The sequence below is a fragment of the Sceloporus occidentalis genome, unplaced genomic scaffold (assembly GCF_023333645.1).
Source record: "Sceloporus occidentalis isolate IW3139 unplaced genomic scaffold, rSceOcc1.0.p SCAF_80, whole genome shotgun sequence".
Classification (NCBI taxonomy): Eukaryota; Metazoa; Chordata; class Lepidosauria; order Squamata; family Phrynosomatidae; genus Sceloporus; species Sceloporus occidentalis.
Window position 1 is genome coordinate 3549453 of NW_028317060.1, and position 25614 is coordinate 3575066.

Consider the following 25614-nt stretch of genomic DNA (forward strand, 5'->3'; position numbering starts at 1 on the left):
GTGTAAGATAGGGACGCTTCCTTTCTCTCCACTGTGAGCTTCACTCTGACAGCAGCCCGGGCTCTCTCCTGCCATCTCTATCTCCACTCCCTGACGATCTCATCACTAAGGATTCTCTCTCACTTTTCTTTTTTTTTGTGACTACCCTTCCCAACTCATCCTCCATGTCTCCCTCCCCCTTGCTCTTTCACTCAGTCTCTCTTCCCTCCTCCTCCTCCACTCTCTTCCTCTCCCTGGCTACCAGCATCAGCGGGGGAGAGTGCAGGTACTGTACCTTGCCTTCTTAGAAATACAAAAAAAAGCACTATTTTTTTTTAATAGGGATACAGGAAAACACTCAAAAGCCATATAAAAGGATACTTCTATTTAAATGTAACCGTGCAGGAATAAGAGAAGAATGAATGTGAGGAGAAGCATGTCCATCCTGTGTTCCAGGAGGCTGATGATACCCATGTGTTCTTTTCTCTCTCTTTCAGTTCATAGTTTCCTTGTCTTTGTTGTGGAATAAAATACGTTTCTCTGTCTGTCTGGGAGGCAAAAAAAAGAGAAGAAGAAAAAAGACTCGAGTGGGTTTCCACGAGCACGGAACTGGCTGCCCTAGTAAGTAGAAAAGAGTTTCTAGCTTCTTCTTAGTAGAATGTGGGATGCACAAGGAGAGGACGTGTGAGATGGTTGTGATGACTCCCAAAGAACTTGGACTGAGTTGTGTTTGGAGATAGAAGCTGTATAGGAGATAAAGAGGTTGATCTTAAAGCTGTATATCTCTGTTATCTTGCATGCCGTACGGGCAGATATTTATGATGCGTTTTATGAGTGCTGTGCTGAGAGGCTTTGGAACTAAAAAGTGACACCATTTGTTTTATTAGAGTGGAATCCTTAAACCCCCTTAGAGCTCAATTGGGGTTTATTTACCAAAGGGAGAGTTGCCAGGTGAGTTTGCAGTAGAGTTGCTTTTTTAAACTCTCTCACTTCTGCTATTCATTATAAAGGGCCAGCCCCTGACAGGATTCTCCAAAAGAAAAGGTCTGAGCTGTCCTTGAATTAATTCAATGGCTAAGGAGTCTGTAGAAATCTCCCAGATTGAACTATACATTGTACCTTGGACCAGCCAGGCTCTTCCTGCAGCAGAAGCTGTCTGAGGTTGGACCTTCATCATGTATAGTGAAGTCAAGGAGCTGAAACACAGCTCTCCAGCAAACTCTCCCTTTAGGGAATATATTGTATTTTCCAGGCTGTGTGAGTTGTTAGTTTGGCACTTACTGTATATTGTGCTGTTTCTGAGATGCAATGCTTGCTAAGTGGTCCTAAGAACAGGAACGTGGATGCAGTGGATGGCCAGTGCCAGGCTATTTGCTGTCAGATGTTACATAGCGTCTTTATATTAAACTTTGCAAGCCTGTTCCCCTATGAGACCTGAAAATTGCACATTCAGCAGCATTTAATATCACTGTTTTGGAGAACACAAAAGCAGCAACCGTTTATCTCTGCCTGCCTCTATTTTTAAAGCTTTAATAATATAATGAAACCGTTAAAATATGTTTGGGAGGCATTGTATCTAGTGTTATGTGGCCATATGGCACTTACACCTGAGGTTGAGACACAATCGAATGCCTAATATAGCATCATAACTATTGAAGACTAACACTTATGTTTGTCCGTGTATGCATAGACATTCATTCGCTTATTATTGATACACACAGGAAGAACCGTAGGTATTAATTCTACTGAGTCACTTGTTCGAACCAGAAATTTGCTGTCACTGCTTAATTTACTATACAGCTCTATGAGGCAATTAGAAAGCACATCCAGACAGATAAATACATCGTGGCGTGAATGTTTCCCTTTTCTATACAAGGTGCTAAAGTTTATCTTTAAAATTACTATTGTGGGAAATAATCTTTTTTTTACTTATGAATTGCAGTCCAATTAAAACAAATGATGTGGTGTTACTTTGTTTTCTAACTGCTTAATCCGTTATCTTAAATAAAAAATGTTGTTTTGAAATTAACAAAACCTATTGAGTTTAATCACATATTCAGGCTCAGTATTCTACGGTGAAAACTGAGCCACAAATCTAATTAAAGAACCCACTTACTAAAAGTAAGTAAAACATGAATACTGTGCCAGCAGTGGGCTACTTAAGTGTTTATGGCTTCACAATGTTAAAATGGTTTCTCTAGGAAGTACTTCAATATTTTATATATTACATTTAAGGTTAGAAAAAAAAATGCCTTGTTCAACTGTTCAACTAGAAGTAACAAAACATGACAGCAAAGAGAGTTTTCTATTCATGTGCATTAAAACCCTTCATTAAATTTTTTTATTTTTTTTTTACATTTAATTTGACTATCCACGAGATGTGAGCACTGGCTGGTAGGACAAAAAACAAAAACATAAGTGATGTTAGTTGTGGAAATCATGTATTTTTTTTTTAAGATTCTTAACCCATTTAGTGCTGGTGACTATGGCATATTTGACTTGTAATGCTAACAGGCATCAATGGCTTTTAACAATAACAAAATGGTGTGGAGTTTGCTTTTCAACAGAAGTATGGCACAGATGATAAACAGTACACAGTTGAATGAAACTTCTTGTTTTAGGATATCCTATTTTAGTTTTGATTTTTGAAATGTTACATTTGTGAATAATAACAACGTATAATCTTTACAACACTATTTTTGTATCCAGACACCTATCGTAATAATTGTGTGAAGCTGACCTAGATAAACGCCCCCTGCAGCAAGTTAACTGTTGGGCCTACATCGGTCTACTGCCACTTAGTTGGGTTTTAGCCACTTTTTTCCCCATAATATTTTAAAAATTAAATTTATCTTTTATAATCAAGGGAAGTTGCCTTGTAAACCGGAAAAATATAAAGTTGCCTGTATCAGCAGTTATGCATTTTATTATGCAATTGTTCTTGTTATTCAGATCAGATAATGGCCCGATGAAATACATAAGCAGTCTTCAGGGAATGAATGATTAATTCCTCTAACGTGTGCTTACTATACGAAATTCTTGCTAATAAGATATACCTGCATTTGCTTACAGTTGCATTTGAGGGGAAGGCAAATATGCTTTTCTTTTCCTTTATTCTTACCATACTCCAATCTGCTATAAAAACAACATATGCTGATGACAGAGGCATAATACAGTTGATTATTTAGCACTATAACATTATTGGGATGTGCACATTGTAGTCACTGAAGTTCTGAGCTTGTCTGTTACAGGCTGTATAAATACATATATTTGTCATTTATTTGCATGCAATTATTGCTGTCCAGGGTAGGTTTGGGCATGCCTTTTAAAAATCTATAAATCCTATCTATTATATGTAGTCTGAATGGCAGTGATTAGAATGCACTTTTTTGGTGTTTAGACAACAATGTGTTCAAAAATATATGACCTTTGTCAGAAGGGCTTCTTGGAACAAATGTTGGAACAGATAAGTTTTGGTTTGTTCACATTTCAGATTTATGGTATCCATATGAAATATGGAATCATTCTTGGAGAGGAAGTGTCATATTGATACCTAGTCAATATAAATCAAGTAAAAATGAACAAATTCACCTTAGTGATCTTTAGTACATCCTGTGGCTTATGTCCATAAAGGCCCATATAAAATGTTATTGCTAAATAAAATTATATTTGAACAAAGCAACACAATGATTTCCTTTGTTTCATTTTAAGACTTTTGTCTTACAAAAGCTATAAAATATCAACAACAGCGTTGCTAATTCTGTTTTATTACTACAAATGTGTATATATATATATATATATATATATATATATATATATATATGTGTGTGTGTCTGTTTATTCTGAAATGAAATGTATATCTGCTATTTAAAGTGCAGGATTTACCAAGCTAAGTAAGGTGTATAAAATACATAAACTTAAATCCATGTTAAATTTTCAGGCCTGGTGTGAACCTAACCTGATTTTAGATTAAACATAATACAAAGTGTAAATGTAGACATTATTTGACATTTTTATACATGTTTAAGTACGTACTGATATTTTCGTGAATTTCCAGTTGGGAGTGATAGTGTTATTTAATAAACTCCTATATAGATATTGTAAAGAATTTACATAGTGATCTGAAACGTTTGTTGTCAACTCTTATTAAGATCTTACAGTGTGTATATATATATATTTATTGTTACCATATGAAGCCACCCTGGTATTTTGTGCTGCTCATAATATAATCCATAGGTGCAAGCCTCCTTGCTCCTTGTGTGTGAAACACAGAGAATATTGTGTTGGTTCATAGTCAATCTCATGTCCTATACAGCATCACCGATAAAGAATGCATGTTCAAGTTATTTGTAAAGTAGCAGACATCCCAACCGGCTTCACCGGCTTCACCGGCCACTGTCTCCCTGCCGCCACCAAACATGTGTTATGGTCTTCTGGGCCCTGGTACCTGTGCCCTGGTCCTTCTCTGTGGTAGACACACCGCGCGTTCAGATTGGCCTGTCTTGTGTTAACTAACCTATAAGTTAGTTAGCACAAAGAGAGACCAACCAGGAAGCGCCACAGTGGACAACCAGAGCACTGGCCTGCCTGAGCACAGATTTGTTTTTGAGAGCGAGCGAGAGAGAGTTCAATGGTCATAATGAACTCTTTTCTCGCCCTATTTCCGGGATGTCTGTTGTAGATGCGGTCGTCAGGGAGGCGCTATTAAAATGAAGGAGATTCCCTTAACTTCCGGGAGATTTGGGATGTCCGAGCTAGTGACCCCCTGGGCATTTCCAGGCCTGACCCTCCCTTTGGTTACATCTTGAAGCAACCAACAAATGGGAGGAATGCACTTCCATTAAAACCACATTCATTTGATGGTGCCATCATATGCATTAAAGTGGATGTTAACTGCAGTATACAGAAGTTTGATTTTGCTGATTTTTTTGTCATTTAGTAGTTCAGGATCTTACTCTGTTTGACTTTTAGGAACGGAGTAAGTCAAGTACTCTTTACAAATATACCAGTCAGAACACATAATTATTTTTTGCTTCCAATAAACATCTCATGATCACACCCATTTCTCATTTTTATTTTGCCTTACATTATCAAATGCATGTATACTTTTAATTATTTTGATATGTACTATAGTCTAAAGAGTATTTTTTACCACATTTCACCCTTTCACATTTCACCACTATTGCACTTATTGCAATAGCCAAACATGCAATGATTAATAATAAAAACGGCAAACGTTAAATTGTCATACAAGCAAAAAAGTAGCCCAGTATTACACTGGGACAGTGTAATAAAACCTGTCCCAGTGAACACCTATTAGGGATATTGTTACACAAATCAGCCGAGCATTATAGGGTTAGCATTGATCAAGGTTGCACTCCTGCTGCACTATATAATAAAAATTGTCACATGAATGATTTAAAACTCTCGCTTCCAAAACTATATGCAGTAGACACTTGTTATTACATAAGCATTTCTGTTGAAATTATTTAATTCTGTAACTTTTTTATTTGCCTGTCTACGCTATGTGCTATAGGATACCTCGATGATTGGGTACCTCTAAGCTTTCGAGCAGGGCCCTTTTTACTTAATGTATCGGCTTGTCTTTGTCTTTTCTAGTTTTGTCATACCCCTTGAATATATGTATTGTATGAAGCGATCCTTAAAAGGCTTCAGCTATATAAATAAATAAAAATAACAATAATATTAAGTATTGAAAGTGTTCAACAACTTGAATCAAAAGAATTGTTCGGTTTACTGTGCTTGTTAACCTTTACGGTTTTACGTGATTTGTCTAGTTACAAAAGCAAGCTGGGCTGTTATATTTGTAGGTCGCATTGATTTAGGCGTACCTGCGTATTTAAGAAAATAATTCAAGATATAGACCCATGTCTGCAGTCTAAACCAGATTTTACTTTTCCAAAACTGTACATATTTGTTCCAAACGCATAATAAATTATAAAAAAAACAAATATAAAGCTCAACTTTTTATTTAAATGTCAAGTACTCTAGAAAGTGTTCACAAGTATCTCCTCTCCACATGATTGAACAAAAAAACAGCTGTGGCTGCCTTTAGATAACTGAATTGACCATTGCTGTGAATAATTCTGGAATGATGAACTACATTTTGCTTTTGTGTTGTCTTTGTTGACCTCTCAACAAAGCTCCCTCCCATTAGACTTACTTGTGTAGTAGGCTTCTCATCTGCCATTCACTCAACAAGCATAAAACAATAAGGCCTTTTCCCGGTCCTGTATGTTGTTTTTTTCATCTGAATAACTCACAATATTAGAATCACTTTCCATACACCAAATGGTGTTAAATAGTCACAAATGTGTAGAGCTTACATTCAATAAAGCTGGGTGAGCCAACATTGGCTCTGGCTTGAAAGCAACATCTGATTCAATACTGCCCATCAGAAAAGTAAGGAAAAGCCAAACTCGCTAACTTTTAGAATACAAGAGATGACACTGGCGCATGCTTTGCCCACCTGTTAATATTCAAGAAGTTAGAAACTGCACTGTTTTTACACATCACCCTTGTTGTTCTTCAGAAAATAAAGAAATGGATGAAATCTAAAACTTGTGTGTATCATTCCAACTGTTCGTATTTCCTGACGATTGCATGTACTATTTCCTTCAAAGCACCCAGTATTTTATTGTAGCTAGATGTGCAGTGATATATTTATCTTCGAGGTGATACAGCGGGGGATATGTGCAAATCAATTGCTTGTGAAGTAAGTGTCAAAAGTGACACATAGTGCTGAACATACAAAATATTGCGGCACATTTTTTTTAGTGTGTTGCATTTGTTTGGTTCCAGAAAGAACCTGCTAAAATGATGTGTCATTTTATTTGTATATGTCCACGTTGTCATGTCCTGTTAACCCATTGTATAGCACCTTGGAAAATGTTAATGTTAAAAAATCCATGTTTCTATATAAGTCATGTTATTGACGACAGCATTTAGGATTATTAAAGGCAATTTACCAAAAGCTAATACAACAAAAATATATCTATATCGCCACGATTCCTTTATTACTTCTATAATACAAATGTTCAAGATGACTTCTAAACTATATCGTTTTAATACAGAGGCATGGGACATATAGCCATCTAATATCATTCTCTTGTTGTCTCTAAAGGCAACTTAATTTGAAGATAAAATGCAGGAACAGAAATAAAGAAAAAAGAAGGGAAAAAACCATCTAGCGCACTACAAAGATATGGGTTTATTTGTAGATCACTGACTTAAGTACTGAATATAATGAATTCCCCTTCAATGATTTGAGCTAGTTCCCAATTTGGAATGCAGCCAAACCGCATATTTCACATGTTTATTTACAAGATTTTGACTATTTTTTCCCAGTTTTCACAGGGCTGATTATTTTATTATTATTATATGAGCTTTTGGGTATTTCAGGAATTATTTTGCTGTATCTTGTACAGTTTGCCTCCTGGGTCAGTCTTGTTACAGCAAAAATAAGATATGACATTAGTAATTTTAATTATCTCATGTTTTTCTTTTTAATCGTAATTTGCTTTTATTTTTAAAAAGACATGTTTCCTTTGCAATTTAACTTATATTTTGTTTATGCAATATAGAAATTATATTTTTTCTATAAAATACAATAACCTTGAAAAATTGTGCTTAACGGATAAATTAAGGACTATTCACTAACAAATAATTTGGATGGTGAACTTGAACAAATGGATGATAAACTTGGATACTGCACTAAAGGATTCCACATATATTTTTTGAAGTAGGGGGAACATTACCAACAACTTGGGGGTTAAGAAATTTTCTTAGTTAGCTCCAGAACTTTGCTGACACCAGTAGCATCCTAACTACGAGGTCATACTGGTTCTCTCTAGACTTTAGTGGCTAGTAAAAAGCTATACTTTTCTATTAATTTAGTTTTTCATTTAAAAATGAAAATAAATAAGAGTCATGGAGATCAATTGTGTAAACAGCAGCAAACCTATAAAACTGAAAGGATTCTTGGGCCTTTTATACTTATACTGGTGTCTCATATCTTGATAAAGTGTATGGTACTAGAGAGCATGATTGCATATCTATCCTATACATGGAAGGCATCATATTTTTTCATGATCCATATAACAAAACATTTTACCGCTCCACTTTTGTTATAGTGGACAAGTAAAAGGCTTATTTATCCAGGTACTGCTTAGAAAGGCTGCCACATTTAGTGGATAGGTCAATTTCAGTGGATTTGTTGATGAGCTGGAAACTTTAAACCATGTATATGTCAGGTTATACACGTCTGAGGCACAGTGATGATTCTACAAGCTAAATGTCTAATATGTGTTTTCATAGCTATCAACAATAATGAGCTACCAAGGCAGTCCTGAAAAATTATTGGGAATGCAGGTTGTACTTGATGTGCAATTACTGTATTGGGTGATGTCCAACCGTACAACACAAACTATGCAGCTCCCTATGATGCTGATCTGGCATGGGATTATCGGAGACAAAGTTCACCTAGTAGCTAGAAACCCAAGAGCCAGCCCTAGGTGATATGCATCTGTAAAAATGGCAGAGACAGATGTTCTGGGGCCAGAACATCTGTGCCTTCTGTGCCGCCCATTCTTAAGATTGGAAGTCTGAAAGTTAATTAGTATGTTTTGCAAAGCTGTCAAAATGTTGTTAAGGGAGCAGCCATTAAGACTAAATTAAGCTTTAATTTGGAAATATCCTGAACCTACTGATTCTTTGAGATGACTGAAGGATAGAGAGGTTTCTCACTTAGTTTCCATTCTGGCTGAACCCTTTGAGATCCAACATGGAAAATGTTCATCCATTCTTTTGGAAAACCATGGGGAACGCTGGATATACATTATAACAGACACACAGAAATTCTACCTTTCAGACTAATTATAGTTTTCACTGTGCTGTCTTGTAATTTATTGAAAGGACAGTGAGTGTAACAAATGCCATAGTATGAAGGACATTTCAACTGACACATCTTTAAAATCATGTTTATTCAATTGTATCATGTTTTGTTAAAGAAAATGATGTTGGTCATTATCTTTCACTAGGACGGTATATTATGTTATAGCCCTTAAATCAATTAATAAACATACATGTCATTTATTTCTAATCTCATGTAAGCATAAACATATACATCTCTATATTGTATGCATCTTGCTAAAAAAGAATAAAACAAAATTTTTTTCCTGTGCGTAGAAGCTGTAACTTGTTTAGCTCTAGATAATAATTCAGGGAGCTTCACAAAGCATTTGATCTGTCTCCTACTTCAGACAGTTTGGGCAGAAATAAGTTCTGTTCTGAGACTTAATCCTGAGGCTGTCAGTGGTAAACTGCCAACTAATTGACACATCACAGAGAGTATGAATCTTGTCAAAGCAAGAATCTTTCAAAAGATGCTGGAGGTGGGGGACATTTTTTGCAATCGTGTTGTATTACATTCAAATTAGTGTCAAAGAGATCCTCCCAATTTTTAGTGCAGTCAGCTGTCTTGTATTAGATCTGCACAGCATGCCTTTGCTATAACCCTATCATTAGGGTGAAACGAACAGATATTTTCATGTAGATTTAATGTAAGTCGTGTGGTATGTACTCTCTGATTGCACAATGATTTAGTACTTAGTTTGAGTGGAATACAGAAAGGTAAAAATTACCCTATAAGATTGGACAGAATCTCAGTGATTATATTGACTTTTGAAGCTGTGATATGCTATTATACTATCACTTTATACGTTTCCCGGAGCATAATGCGTGTTTTACAAAAAGTAGTCTTAAAATGGATGCTGTGACCACTTTCCCTTAATGTTGCACTGCAGAGTTATCTTGACTTTCATTTTATAAAATGCATTTTTTCCATAGTAAATTGAATCTGCTTTTCTATTTCCATTTTTTTGTGTAATAAACAAATTACTTTTAAACTGAAAAAGATCATTCTGCTTTGTTAAACCATCATTGCTCATATTAAGTGGTTAACCATATCAAGTTATAATTTAACCAATAATCACAACACAGCAACAGATGAATTTTGTTTAATCATTGAAATATAAATTTACTGCAACATTACTGAGCTACAAATAAATAAAAATAACAAGGGTGAGTTGCGGTAGGTGAGGCAGTCTGTGGGCCAGACGTAGATGTGCAGCGCATAGGCTTTACCCAGCAGCGGTAATACATAATCTACCAATTATCTGATTTCCTTTAGAAAAAGTTGCTGTAAACAAGTACTTAAAATTACAATTACATTCCTTACAACCAACTATGCCATATTTACCACCAAACAGCCTGGCTGTGCCATTCTTTGCCCCCAAACAGCCTGCCTGTGCAACATTTACCCCCAAACACCCTGTCTGTGCCATTTCTGTCCCATGACCAGGCTGTGTTCTTGTTTCCCCTGAGCTGTGAAAGAGAGATTGCTCACAAAGTGTGCGCGTGGAACATCAGTAAGCACACACGCGGTCTGTAATGTCCTGCCAGGAATTTAACTGACAACCTGATGGCTACTAAGGATTTTACCCTAACCATTGTGCCACCAGAAGTCTCTGTTCTGAGTTTTAAGATTACCTATCCTGGCTCGACAGCTGTCCTAAGTTATTCATCTGTCTTGGATCCTAATTAGCAGCACTATATTAACCAGCCTTTGTTATGTCTCCGTGCTGAAATATTATTTTAGCCTGTTCATCAGATTCCAAACCTGCACTCTGTATGCCTGACAGAGTAACAGCCATACTATCAAGCCATGGGAATTGCAGGAGTGACGGTCTGGGTTGAAGTTGTGACCCCCTGTGACTGTAGTTGTTATGTAATTGTCTCCATTAATAACATTAGCCGGCTGTCGGCGCAGCTCCATTGCTGCTCCACCAACTCCCAGCACTGACCAAATGCTCCAATTATGGATCACTGTGATCCCTAAAAGGGTGGATTTGGGATGTTTCATGGTTTACAATGACATTTAGGTAACCTGGTTGGAGCATGATGTGTCACCAAAATGTCACCCAAATACTGTTGTTAATACTAGTATTGTTAACAAATTCTGGACTGGTGTCATGTGTCCACAAAATGGACAACCAAGTGTTGGTAAATATGCTAATAGCAACTACAGTATAAGCATCTACGTTTGTAGAAATTGTGTAAAAATAGAGACCTGTTTATCATTGTACCAAAAGAAAATATATTGACAGGCAATCCATGGGCCCTTCGAGTAACACCAGACCAGGATATAAACCCCCCAATAAGACATGGAGCCCAAATTATAATTAAAAATTGGTCCACAGCTTTAACAATCATTTACAAAGTCATGGTCATACAAAATATACAAAAGTAACCCAGCACCACCCAACCCATGACAATGACCCCCCAACAATAACTTAACATTATCCAAACAACATTACAAAAAAGTGCCAACATTTTTCCTTGCCAACTCCTTAATATACCCAGATACCCCTACACCCCCAGCTTCTGAGCCACAGGCCGGCTCAAAACCTGCCAAACAAACATAACAACCATAAACCTTTAGGTAACTTTGGGTAACTCCCATTCAACTCTCCCAACTTGCCTCTCCACTCTGCCGCTGTGACAAAACGGGAACCCCCCCAAAGCCTTAAAATAGGGACGGGGGGACAACAACAGGTCTGAAAAACGGATTAAAAATGTGTTAGCCCTTATACATTAAATACCTTCCCCTAGGCCTACCTCCTAGATCTGTCAGAGCTGCGTACAGACAATGATAGGCCAATTGTTTCTTTTCTGCTGCCATTATCTATGTATCCATTCAAATTAGTATACAGAATGGTATAATTTTTGGTATTCTACTTTGGGACATTTTATTATATTGTTATTAGTATATTTTTATGTGAAGATTTATAGTATTTTCTTTCAGCATCAAATCTTCTTTCAGTACAACTGCTGACCTGTTCATTATCCATCTTGTCAGCGATTTAAAGGGAATAAAATGGCAGCGTCACCCAAAAAAAAAGATTAATGAGCCAATTGAAAAGAGCAGATACATCAATTAGAACTGACTGTTCGAGGATATGCCACTAAATAAGCCAAATTAGCTCACAACACATTTGTATCACTTGTGCTTAAGCAATATGTCAGCTCTGTAATGGAAGATGCACATACATTGACAATTGGATCTACATTATACTTGACATTCCTCTAAGTGCTATGACATGTTATTGTTTTTGTACATTGTCTATTTTTATGTCTTTGACCACTAATGCACCTTGTATTGTAAATGAAACACTTTTTTTTTGTTTAGTCCACCTCTAACATTATCATGCTTAATTCTATAATTGATACAAAACCTGTAAACTAATGCTTTAGAGAAACAGAGAAATACCATTAAATAAAATATTACAAAGGGTCAACCAATATGTCTGACAGGCTTTATGATGCCATTTTGGACGCATACTTAATTTTATAAGTGTTCCTCCGGAAATATACGTAAATGAACAAAAATGCTTACACTGCACTCCTGTGTATAGTTAAGGTCTTATGGTAGGCAGTTGCCTGGTTTAAGGACAAATATCATCTCTGTGTGTGTTCATGTCTGGTAGACAAGTTCCCAAACAAAATGTTGCATCCTTCATCTAAATCATCCCATCCAGCAAGCTAGGAGGTATACAAAATGTATGTATTCAAAAATTACAGTTAATACTTTCAATATTAAAAACAAATTAATATCTAACCTGTTACCATGCTACTAAAGCTTTGTCCATAAAATGCACAAATTGGCATTAGTCCTTGTTCGCCATGGTTGATGGAGGAAGCAAATAATTTTTAATGTTCCACTTAATACCATACGCGCCCACTTAACTTGTGCATGGCATGCAAAATACGCTTCAAAATTTTTGTTTCATTTTCGGGCAGCCGATTTTGTTTCCTGGCTGCTCAGCTTGGATGAAATTAGGGGGCCTTTTCTGATTCTGAACGATATTTGGGGTGTGTTCATTAACTTAACAGGTGAAAAAAATCTCTGCTGCTGCGGTCCGTGTAATACATTGCAGTAGTCACTACAGCTTCTCCAATCCACCCTACATCAGTACATTTTCTGTACTAAAATAAGCTATTAACTAACCTGCAGTATTGTAGGTGAGCAATGAGCATGAATCTCAGCTTCTGGTAAGCTAAGTGTCACTGTCTTACACTCCAACTCCCATCAGTCTGTAAATGCTGCTACTGACAAGTTAAAATGGCGTCAGCACACATATACCTAATGCTTGTTCTTTCTCCTTGTAAATGGTGTAGGGGCCATCAATCACTGCCATAACAATCAATGAGACCATCCCCCATTTTTTACTACTTCTACTACTATCAGTCATTGATATGTACCCTCCTATACATAGTCCTTTCCACTTTACCTCATCAACCAGCACCACAATGGCTTGTAGGGGTGCCAAAATGGCCTGTATTGGCAGCGGCTACATGTGGCAATGAATGGACAGATCATGACAAATTTTCGCCACTTCGTGCAGTTCGTTTTTTGTCAGTTTTGTTGGAGATCGCCCTCTTTATCATTGATGCCCACACAGTTTTTTTCCAAAGTACACCCATTTCTACTCTTTTTTTTTTTTTGTGTGCCCGTGGGCCTTGAGTACAACACAGGGTAGATGTTCATAGTGTTGCTAAAGTCATCTACAGATACAGATTACAGCATTTCTATCTCTCCGCATTGTTGAATTTACTTGTTTATTGTTGTTATATCCATACAATGGCTACCAGCTACACCTTTATTGACTTTACCAAAAGCAGTGAACGTACTAACATACTCAATTACTTAATTCGTGGAATGTATAAATATAATATATGTAAAGAGTGTGCATGCCTGTAACAAAAAATGACATTCTTGCATATGCAGCTGACATTAGAAATGCCAAATATACTTTCACTGAGAGGAATTTTAATGACACTAAATATTAATATGCTATCTCCACTCCCAATTTTGGCAACTATTGCACGTGTGATGTGAAAACAACTGATGTTATTACTTTTTAAGGAAAGAAATCAACATCACATGTTGTATTAAATATGATGTAGGCTGAGATAAGGGGTGACAATTCTTACATGAACAAATATATTGAATAAGTACAGCTGTAGATATCAATAAAACCCTTCCTTACTGGAAGCCTAACATTGCAGTGACTTTGGGTTCCCTCAATAAATGCATGAATCCTTTTATTATTGCATTAAATGTTATATTGGCATCTCCTCTATGTATTTTTCACCCATCCACCCAGACTTAAAATTTCTCTTATACACCTTATATCACACAATTCTGCACTGAAGCAGAGAAACTAATAATACTTGCTGCTTAAGGTGACACACTTCATTCATAAAGCTTAGTTCACACTAATGTATAATTTACAGCACATTAAATTACAATTACTTTGAAGTCTTTGGGATGACAGGATATTGGGAGTCTACTGCTTGTATAAACCATGCTTTCTTTCTGTTTCCTACTGTGCACAAAGGCTTTATTAGTATTATAAAAGTTAAATATAATTGTATCCTTGCTTAGTGAAAATTAACGTTTTATAATTAAGTATTCCCTTTTCTGTGCTACAATTACCAGTCTTGTCAGCAAGGGTTAAGAATCACTAGGTTCCTTGTGAATATATAGATAAACGGCAGGATTCAATGCTGGAGGAAAATGTAACACACATAAATGAATAACAACCTGCAATGGACATCATGAGATAAGAACAAAGATCCAATGGCCCCGATTCATTAACTGGGATAAAATGTATGGCTGTTTTTAATTCATTTTTTTTGTCCAGCCCATTGATTTTACAGTAGAACAATAATGAGGAGAAAAAAATAAAATAAAAGTAATAATAACATTTTAGGGAAAAAGCAAAGTAGAGTAATTGGGAGAATAACAAACAGCAGAAAGATGAGTTTAATATATCAAAATACGCTTTCAGGCATGATAATATTACATTTAGGCAGAATAGATACACAGTTTATAATGGGTCGCCTCTGTAGATGCTAGCTTCAGGATTGGCACTGTTTTTGCCTGGAGGGAAATTCCACTGCACAGAAAATTATTAATATACCATATTTACATCTCTTGGAGTTTTTGGGGTCTTAATATTTTTTTTTGCTTTGCTGGTGGATTCATGTATTTTAAGGATAAAATTCCTTATACCTATTCATCTTTATGGCATGGGATGACCTTTTAAATGGTTGAATGGAGGCTGGGGATATCCCAAGGGAATACATCAAAATAAGTAATGAGGAAAACCCAGATAATCTTCACATAATGCTCTGCATAATTAAGTGCTTTCAAGAGCTCTTCATGCAAAATATTTTATTATACTGAGGGGATAGTCAAATACAGATCTAGCATGAAATCAAGAGCTCTTTCTAAGCGATTAATTGAAAAGATATACAAAACCGCACATTTTAGAATTCACCTTGCCATCTTTATCATTATACTGCAGGTAAATTGAATGATTTCAGTGTGGTAGCTTTTTATGCCTGGACCTATTGAATAAAGTATGAGGTGTATTATATGAATTAGGAAGCCCTCCATGTTTTCCCCGTGACAAATGGTAAGGTGGACCTGCATTGTTAAGAGTTTAAAGCTATCTTACAGTATTTACTATGGATAGTGGACGCACAGCTCATCTATTCTTGTAGATGACTTGGACCTTCTTACTTTATAGATAAATCAGCAAGATGACATCTGCTGTAATGCAATTCTTCAAAATGACCATTATTGGATTCCCATCAGGCAAAGAATACCCCTAAGTAAAATTTTGAGAGAGCCATGGAGTATATAAAATGTGTACATTTTAGCCATATAAAAAATTGCACATTTTGTTCCTCTTATTCCTGAGAAAATGTATGTCCTGTCCTTTTATGAGGTGAAGGAATGCATGTAGTACTCTTCCGTTCCTGGTCACAAGCTTACACCTACAAAGGGTGACCAATGTTAAATATTTTGTTTTAGGTACTCCCCGAATGGGCCCAGATGTACATGAAAAAATAATATTTTTGATCCTCTCCTACCTAAATAAATGCGTTAAAAGGCCTTGTTGGGCAGTTGTAAAATTGTCCTGAATCCAGACCAAACTATCATAAAGATATACACCTGTAAATCTAGACCTATGGTTCCCTTGGCTACGACTTACGGAAGATTTTTTTAAACTACAAAAATCTGTATTACTTAATCTTTTCGATTGTATGGAATTATACCATGCTAGCGGCAGAAGAAAAAGCAAATTTGCGATATAATAAATATATAATAATATATATATTGACTTTGGACACTATGAGTCTCTTTTTCATATGAAGATAAAATGCCTGAAGAAGAGACCTAGATAGTCTTCAAAGTCTGCGATCTATTTTACTTCATTTAGCCAATAAAGGTATTTCACTTTTACAAAATGTGCTCTTATTCCTTTCAACAAAGTTTCTAACATTTCAAAATATCTTGTAGAATTAAAATCTTCCAGTGTTAATGACCGTTCCAGAACCAAAAAACACTTTTGTTGAAATGTTGGTTGAAAACCTAGCTATACTCTAGAGTTGTGATTCTAAACGTTTAATGAGGGTTTTTTTGCTCAGCACTGTTCTCTGATTGACACTGGTTGATATAGAATATGAATTTTAGTCAGTATATACACTTAAATCACACTGATCACAAAACCGGTCCATCTTAACAAAAGCAATTGCACCTTATTAAAAATTAGAAACATCAGCAGTTATACAAAAATAGCTCTACTTACTTTTTTAATCATTAATGTTCTAGTACATGTAAAAAATAGAAGTCCTGTGATTGCAAAATTTCAGGGACCGCTAAGTGCCACGAAGAAGCAACTAAGGAAAAATGTGAAGAAACAATCAAATTATGCAGTTTGTATTACCCTGCATATGCCTTTTCTCTTTATAACAATGGACTCTTTAGTATTGCACTTAACTGTAAGTAATGCCTATTGATCTATCTTAAAGCAGCTGCCTCATAGCATTACCTTACAATTCACCACCCATATCTTAAGTAATAATTCATCTTTTATTTCCACTGTCTTAAAGAGAAATTGCCGCTTCTCAGAATAAAATCATACTAAATATTGCACTGGAAACTATCTTTGATTGTTGTTTCTATTATTTTTATATATAATTATAATTATTAGTATTGTTTTTCATTGATATAGTGCAATTATATTACACGCTGTACAATGGCTAATCAAGACAACCATAGCTGCTCCCACAGGTCTCAGAGTCACTCTACTTTCCACAGAGAAGGTGAGAAATGTTTAGTCATGTCCATTCCCTGCCCAATTCCCCTCTAACCTTAAAATTATTTGGGGCTAACGATGCGCATTGTGTGGCTAGCTCCGCTCCCCACAAAGCCCTCACTAGAGGGAAATCTCCAGGTAGCCCACCATGGGAAGTTTCCAGGTATGGACATAACAAGTCATGCATCACAGAACAATTTGCACTTACAGGGGGTTGGGCTAAAACAAGGTTTAATATGAGGCAGGAAAACATTTAAAAAATGATGTTACTAGCCATATCTATAGACTGTAAAAGATGTATGGTGGGAGATACCCAGCATCAGGAGTGTCACTAGGAGAACTGAGACAGTGGTAGGTGAGAGGAGGGGAGTCAATTGGTAGAAGAAATTAGCCGTTTTTAATGGCTCTAAACTAGTGAAGAGCCTGGCAAGCCAGGGAAATATCAGAAACCACTGACCAAAATGGTACAGTGAGGACAAAAAGATAGCCATCAACTTAATTTCTTTAAAAAAAAACACCCAGAACAATAGAACCATTTGACGCTCTAGTCTGCTCATTATTCCTGTAAATACTCAGTCCTTCATTAGCTCATTATATGGGTTTCCCATGCATGCTTCAATTTCCTCACTGTATTAGCTTCTACTATTTCTGCTGGAAGTCTGTTCTACCTATCTACCACATTCTTAACCAGTAAAACTTTTTTATATTGCATGTAAACATCTGAACTCTTTTAGATTATGGCCTTTTACATTATGTTCTGGTACAATGTGTCCATATAGATAGTTGGCACTAAAAGGGCTAATGCATAGGAATCATGTCCAGTCCTTGTTTTTAGCGAAACAAATCCCTTTGTGTAAAAATAATTATTGTATTCTGTTTCTTAATTTTTACATTTGGATCCAGAGAAGGAATGTTTTTGTGGAGGAGCATGCCTATATTCTTATATGTGTACATTTTTATAGTCGAAATATAGTTAGCGCACGTGAATACGTCTTTGCATACTTTGCTGTGAATGATCTTCTGTTTCGTTATTCCCTAGCAGCATGTTATATAAGGCACATACTGTACAATTTGTATAAGCAGTTTTACTATATAAAGTGCCTTGGAGCAGGAGATGTGTAAGGATTTGATTTTTGTTGTAATACAAAGTCAATTATAATTCAACCACTTACTGTTACATTAATTGTACTATCTGTTTTTCTACCCTTTGTGCATTTCTTTATTTTTTCTCCTGCCACAAGGCCTTTTATTTGCCTGCTGAGAAACTTCAATATGTTTTTGTTTTTGAATGAGAGCACTAACCAGTAAGAAGTGCCAGACTGGGCAGTTTTATGCTGAAGCCTTGTGCACATGGGACCACGTTGGAACTGTTACATTACTTGCAACAAGAATCTTTTTTTTTTATTTGTTGGCACTGATATTTTCTGCATGCTCAAGACAAGTATACAATAATAGCTAGATGTGGAGTAGTTTGTTATAACTGTGAAGTGTCTTTTTAAAATCAGGCCATACTATATGTACATAAAAACATCCAATATTTACTATTGCAATATGTGTCCTCTAATTAACTACTGTAAACGATACACCTGTTGTATTCTATCACCAGTGCATCAAATAGTTGCCCCATGATTTAAATCTCCCTGGCCTTCCTGTTCTCATGGAAAACATGAAGGGTAGAGTTGGGTTGATTTGGGTTTAGTTAGGTTCAAGTGGAACATGAAGCCTCAAGTAGGCAAAACAAGGATGGTAAATAGCAGTCAGGTAGGTAGTTGGTAAACCTAGACACCATCCCCCTAAAGCTAAATGACTGTGGTGGACTGGTCTACAAATTAAATTTTGCCCAGAAGCTCCAGATATTAGAACTGTTCATGATCATCTGGGTCAGTGTGTTTAATAAACATTACACAAAATACAAAAATTAATCCACATGCGGTGGTTGTGTCCCAAGTTGAAATTTTGGGAGACCGTTTTTCAAGTGGTTGTAGAGCCAACCTTTCAAGCTTCACCTACAGCAGTGTTATTACATCACACACACAGCAGTCTCCGCCTATAAAAAAATCTTCATCTCTTGATTCATTCATCTCCCCACCCCCTATCTATACTGAATGAGTGAACAAGATAAAATTGATTTGCCTCATGGAGGTCTTAGCTCACACAGAACTGGCACCCAGAATGAGTTGCATTGGTTACTGTGGGTTAAACATGTGAGATCTGACCTACACAAAACCCTTTTAATGTGACTTACTCTGCTATGATCTGACACCTGCACTGAGCTCATACCAAACAAGATCAGTGCTGTCCAACTGACTGACCACTGATAGATGAGTTTTGAGTTATGTGGCCCCTTATGTACACCTTCTTTATTCACTTCCTTCCTTCCTTCCGCCTTCCTAAATTATATTGAATACAGGTTCCAGATGCATATTTTTTACCCGTTCTGGTTACAGCCTACTAGCACTCACGTTTCATATCACAGACTGTTTTGTTATGCTCAATGTGAGTCGCTACTTGATGTTTGTATCACTTGACACTGCATAAATGCCTTGTATTGTGTACTTATGTACTGACTTGCAATATGTACCTGCAATAAAAACTGCATTTTTCAAAAGATAAATATGAAATGACATGATACACATTCTAGGCTACTACAGAATATCTACGTGATTAAACAGAAACTTCATTTTTACTGATGAACTTCTCTTTCATCGGTTTGACTATTTCTAACTATTTCTCATTTTTTTGCTTATAATGAGGAAATGTACTGGAAATTGATAACTTTACAAGGAACTATTGATATACTCTCAAATCCTCTTTTACAAATCCATAGAATAGCAGTTAACTGACTTTTATTGACAATATTAGTTGTTATATTGACAACACTGCAAAGTTTAAGGCAGAAGTTCTTACTTTTTGTCATAATTTTGAAATTGATTTATTCTAAAGGAAAGTGCCTTTTTTTACAGTCACAACAAAAACTACATTTGTACGTAAAGAATGTTAAGCAAATAACACAGCTGAACAAAATGTTTCGGTTTTCTTTTTGGCTATTCGTTTTCAGACACCAGATATTGTTTCTTTAACTTCAGACGAAATTTGAAATTTGCACCATAAGCAAAAGGGCGGAGCCTCTGCGGGGCGTGCTGCAGCTTTGCCCTTTTGCAGAAGTACTCCAAGAGGCCAGAATAATGCACACAGATCTGCGGAGTAAGAGAAGTGTTTCAGCAAATTTCTCAGCAAATCTGTGTGCACCACAGGAACAGCCTTCTTTTCTCCAATCAGGGTAAAGTTGTCCCTGTGGTGTGCGCCAAGGCTCTGCCTTGTTGCAAGAGCACTCCAGGAGGCCAGGTTAACAGAGCAAATAGTGGGGAGAAGCAGACCAAGAAAGAAGACAGAAGCAAGAATATAGAAGACAGAAGAAGAAGAGGAAGACAAGAAGAACTACAAAAAAGGGGACACGGAAGTGGTTGGCGTGGGAGGTAGGGAGACATTGAGAGAGAGTGTTAGAGACCATAAGTAAGAGTGAATGAGTGAGAGACAATGAAGAAAACAACGAAATGCAAAAAATAATAATAATAATGGGAGCGTTCTGCTTAGTTTTCACTTGTTTTATTGGGTGCCCTCCTAGTTTGACAAAACTTAAATTTGTACAAATCCAAATGCACAAGTCAAAAAAGAGGCTAACAAAGTGAAGGAATTGAAACTTGCATGTTTATTCAGTTTGTCGGATGGTTATTCTTATGATGACAGAATATTAGTTGTATTTGTGTTAAGATTTTTTTTTTTACAAATATTCTATTCAAGCTTTTAATGTGGTCTCACATGAACTGTATCTGTCTCTTTGCAAGAGTAAAAAATCCATATTGTGATTTAATTGAGCTATAGGCATTTCTCCTCCCACCGAAAATCGTGACAGCCATCATGAGAAAAGGGTTTAAAGGATGGAATGTAGCGGAAAAACGGCTTGAATTAAGTCAGACTCAACATTGCAGAAATCTCTACAGAGCCTCTGGCTTGTTAAGTCATTCAAGTAGACCCTTAGGAAGATCACATATGGAGATCTTTTGCTTTTTTCATGCATTCAAAAAGTCAAGAACTGTAACATATGACTTTGCTTGAAAATTCAATTAAGGATGCTTTTGAGTTTTGAATTTTCCATTTCACTCTTGTTAAGAATCAAAATCCATTACTGTTGTATATATTTCTTATTAAAATAAAAAAATACCAGTTATTATATTCCTATAGATCATCAAAACAGCTTTAAAACATAATCAAACATTTGTTTTTTTTAACCAATGCATTTCATTAATTTTGTTAATGTGCACAAGTACTTATGAACATTGAATTGTTCCCAAAACCTATCCTTTGCAATATAAATGTGCTATGCAGATGAATGCCATAACATGTTCCAATTTAGAATGTATTCATTTATACCCTAAGTTTATCTCTTTAGGGGAAACCTCTCTGTGGCCCCAATTCACTTGATTGGCCAACTTTAATCTTTAACAGTGCTAATATTGGGTCCAATCCTGCCCCAGTCACATGGGGCATCATGGGATTTTGATTAAATCCAGGGCTCCCCCTATACTTTTAAAGAAGTAAAGGATACATCATATATTACCAAATTAATTAAAATGGAAGCATATGGGTAGGCGTTCTTTAATTTATAAGGTTATACTACATAGGCTAGTTGGTTTGCTCCTGCTGTCACTACCTGTGTATCTATTGACATTGAATCTGCTAAACAGTCCTTTACATTAGCCAGTAAGTGGATATGTATTTTAGAATAGGGAAATATGATTGTTTAGCAGACCATATACTGTAGACTATAAGTTACTATTGTTCGTTGTTATAGAGAAAATTTAACATACATTAAACATTATATGAGTCACTCAGATTTTGTATTTAGTTTTTGCTTCATTTCCCTGTATTAATTTCATTATTAGTGTGAAGTCATGTTTTAATGTAAGTTTTTCAGTTACAAAAAAAGTAAATAACACAGTTTTTTCTAACAGAGCCCCCCCCCCAAAAAAAACCCAGATCATTAAACTAGTTCTGTGAATTGCTGTTTAAATGATAAGGTGTTAATGAGCACTTTGATGTGATCTGTGGCGGATTTCTCAACTTGTAAGTGTACCTGCAAAAATTAAAACGTCTTCTTAATCACTTTTAAATAAAGACACTCCAAGATATTACTTTTTTTTTTCATTGGAGCATAAGGTAACTCGTAACTCTGAGCACCCTAATAGCGTGTAGCATGTTGTATTGTAATGCATTGTCTACCCTTCTGTGTGTTAAAAGGTCAACTGATTTATTAAGTAGTAAATGTCAGAGAACTTTATACTCTGTTTTACCGCTTGCCTTGTACAGCTCTTATCTTCATTTTTCTGTGAGGACACTAAAATATTTCATCCTTGGGCTACCCTTACTACACACTTTTCAACAACTGGAAAGCTTGTGATACCTCATTAGACAGAATAATTGTGACAGGGGTGTGACCTTGTACCCCTCAGCAATCTCCCATTCTCCAGTATGAATGACTAAGTGGGTCAGTCCCAGTAGATTGTAAACCATTCATTCTCATTAAGCTGTGAGTTGCAGAACTTGAAACATGTCACAGCTCTTGAGATGCAATTTATTTATGGAAGGAACTTTTCCCAAACCACAAAGTTTGTGTAGAACATCGAATTTATTTGTCAAGTTGCTAAACCGGTTTTGTATGTTCTATTCCCCCTACATACAATGTCCTAATATATGGTTCCCATTTTTGTGATTTGCCTTTACAACAAGCAGTTATTAAAACTTATTAAAATTCATGTATTCAAGCGAACCTTAAAAATGATCACTTACAGTGTTACCTATTTAAAATGGACAAATTCATGTCCCATTGTTAGTGTGTCCTGGCCATTTTTTCCTGATATCCCAAATACACACTAGATGTTCCACCAGATACGCTTCATAGAAGATACCCTAAAGTGTGATAAGATTAAAAAAAAAATAAAAGCATTAAACAAAGGAAGGCTTTGTCAGGAACAATATATATTTTGGTTATCTCAGGAACAAATTGAATAATGTAACAATTTTCAGTATATTCCCATTTCTTGCCAGTGCCCCTTTTATGTATTTTACTGGAAGTGGCGCCAGTAGTCTTTGTTACTGGAATAACATGAATGTATGTTTCCTCATGGATATCTGATATTCTAGTGAACAAATGACCCTTATGTTAATGATCCATAGCATCTCTTGCTGTTTGCTGTGATAATCTCACCAAATTTAAATTGGCTTTTCACATTCACTGGTGCTCTTATTTACCGGTCTTATGAACGGTTCTTAGTCCTGTTTTCCCCTGTCAGTAGTCAAAATGTGTGTCCTGCTACCAAGGCAGGAAGTATACAAGCTCTATGCTACATGCCGTAGCTTTCCTTGCCCTGCGTCTGGATTCTATTGACAGATAGACAGCTTTAGTGGGGATAATTGATTCACAGCAATTACAGTACAAGCAATAGCTGCCTGCAAGGCACTTTGCCTTCATCCAGAAGACAAGTCACATTCATCCAGGCCACTAGTTTTATATGCAGGTAACATTTGTAGAGAACAAATAGCAGGTATGGTTTTTTTGTATAAAAGAATACATTTTTAACCAAAACTGCTTAAAATTCATGATTCTTTCAGCACATTTAAAGTGTACCTTTGTGCACTATACACATGTGAAATAAGATCATCCTTTACATACTGTGGCAGAGAAAAAATCTCTTTATATGATTATTTCACTTCTATGAATTTCATGCTTTGTTTAACTATATTTAGCTATTCCTCACTCTTTTTTCCACCAAATACATAAGACACACATGGGCAAAGAAGAGAGGAATACATAATTATAGTTAAACATGTGGCAGGGCTAGCCACACATTGAGGTGAGTCTTTATGGGAGGGAACTGGGTAGGCAGCAGGGAAAAGTGGGCATTGGACAATGAGTATATTGAGTGGACATAGCCATACTCTGCTCCCCTGTCGTGAGAAGGGAGAACCCAGCATTTTCCTGAACCTAATATAAGACCAAGGACTGATTAAGGTCTGGGTCTTTACATCAGAAAAAAAAATGATTATCTGTTGTCAAATTCTTTGTTCCTATGTGCAATATATAAACCACTAAATATCCGTGCTCCTGCACTTCCCCACCACAACCCCCCATCAAAACAACACCATGTGAAACAGCTACACTACCTCTTGTGACCTTCAATGGGACAACATGAGCACTTGTCTACATGGAAACTCCAAAGTATGTCCCTGGTCCTGTATGACAAATTCTATGGTAACAATGGTAACAACCCAGCTCTGCTGATTCCACAGATTATGTGGGCCACAATTCAAGACCTCATTTTGCAGATGTACTTTAGATTTAATGTGGGACTTCTAAGGTCTTGAAAGCTTATGTGAATCTATTTTAGTATTAAATTATGTAATAATGATTACACGTTAAACACAAAAAGAGAAATAAATGTAGGAAATAAAATAAAATACCTGTCATTGTTATTTCCATTTGAAGTAAAGTTTTAAAAGACAATTTCGAATATTTTAAATGTCTAAACCATCAATAACGTTGTTTACATAAAATTAATTTAACTTGATTTTTACTATTACATTTATAACTTTTTTTGTGATATGGTGTGTTTTCTATTAATGAAAGTTAATGTTTTCTTGGAGTACACTTGCTCTACAGCATATTGGCCTCCTTCCTCGTGATGTAATCAAATAGATTATTCTTTACTAAGTATGTTATTGTGAAGTACAGTAAAATGTCACCTCTCTTGATTTGACAACACAGCTGTTCAACATCCTTTCCAAGATGCTTACCATCCTCAACTCTAAATTGACTTTGACACATGAAAAACCATTGGTGCGAGGATCTGACAAGCCATTTCTCTGTGAATGATTGTTATAGGCAGAAATACATTACAAAAACATTTAGGAAGGTCCAGTGATAAATTTGCTGGAATTCTAAAGGATTGAGTGTTGAGAAGTCAAGGTTGATAATATTGGCCTTGGTAAAATAAACAAAAAATAAACATTTCGAATAAGTTTTTCTTACCTTAGAAAAGGTTTGCAACTACTTCATTTTAACAAGATCCAAATGTATCTAGTGCCTGATCATTTTGACAGTTTTGACAGGTGTTAGTTCATACTGTATGTGTTGTTGTTAGGCTACACTTTTTAGAGAACTATGTGGAAAACACCACTTAGCAAAAAAACAACAACAAACCGTGTTTACTCCATAAGATTTGGAAATTCCACAGCACAGGAAGTACTGAAAGTACAGAAAGGAAACATATACTTGCAGAAAATGTTCCAACATTTAAATTTTGGTACCAGTTGATATAATGAAAGG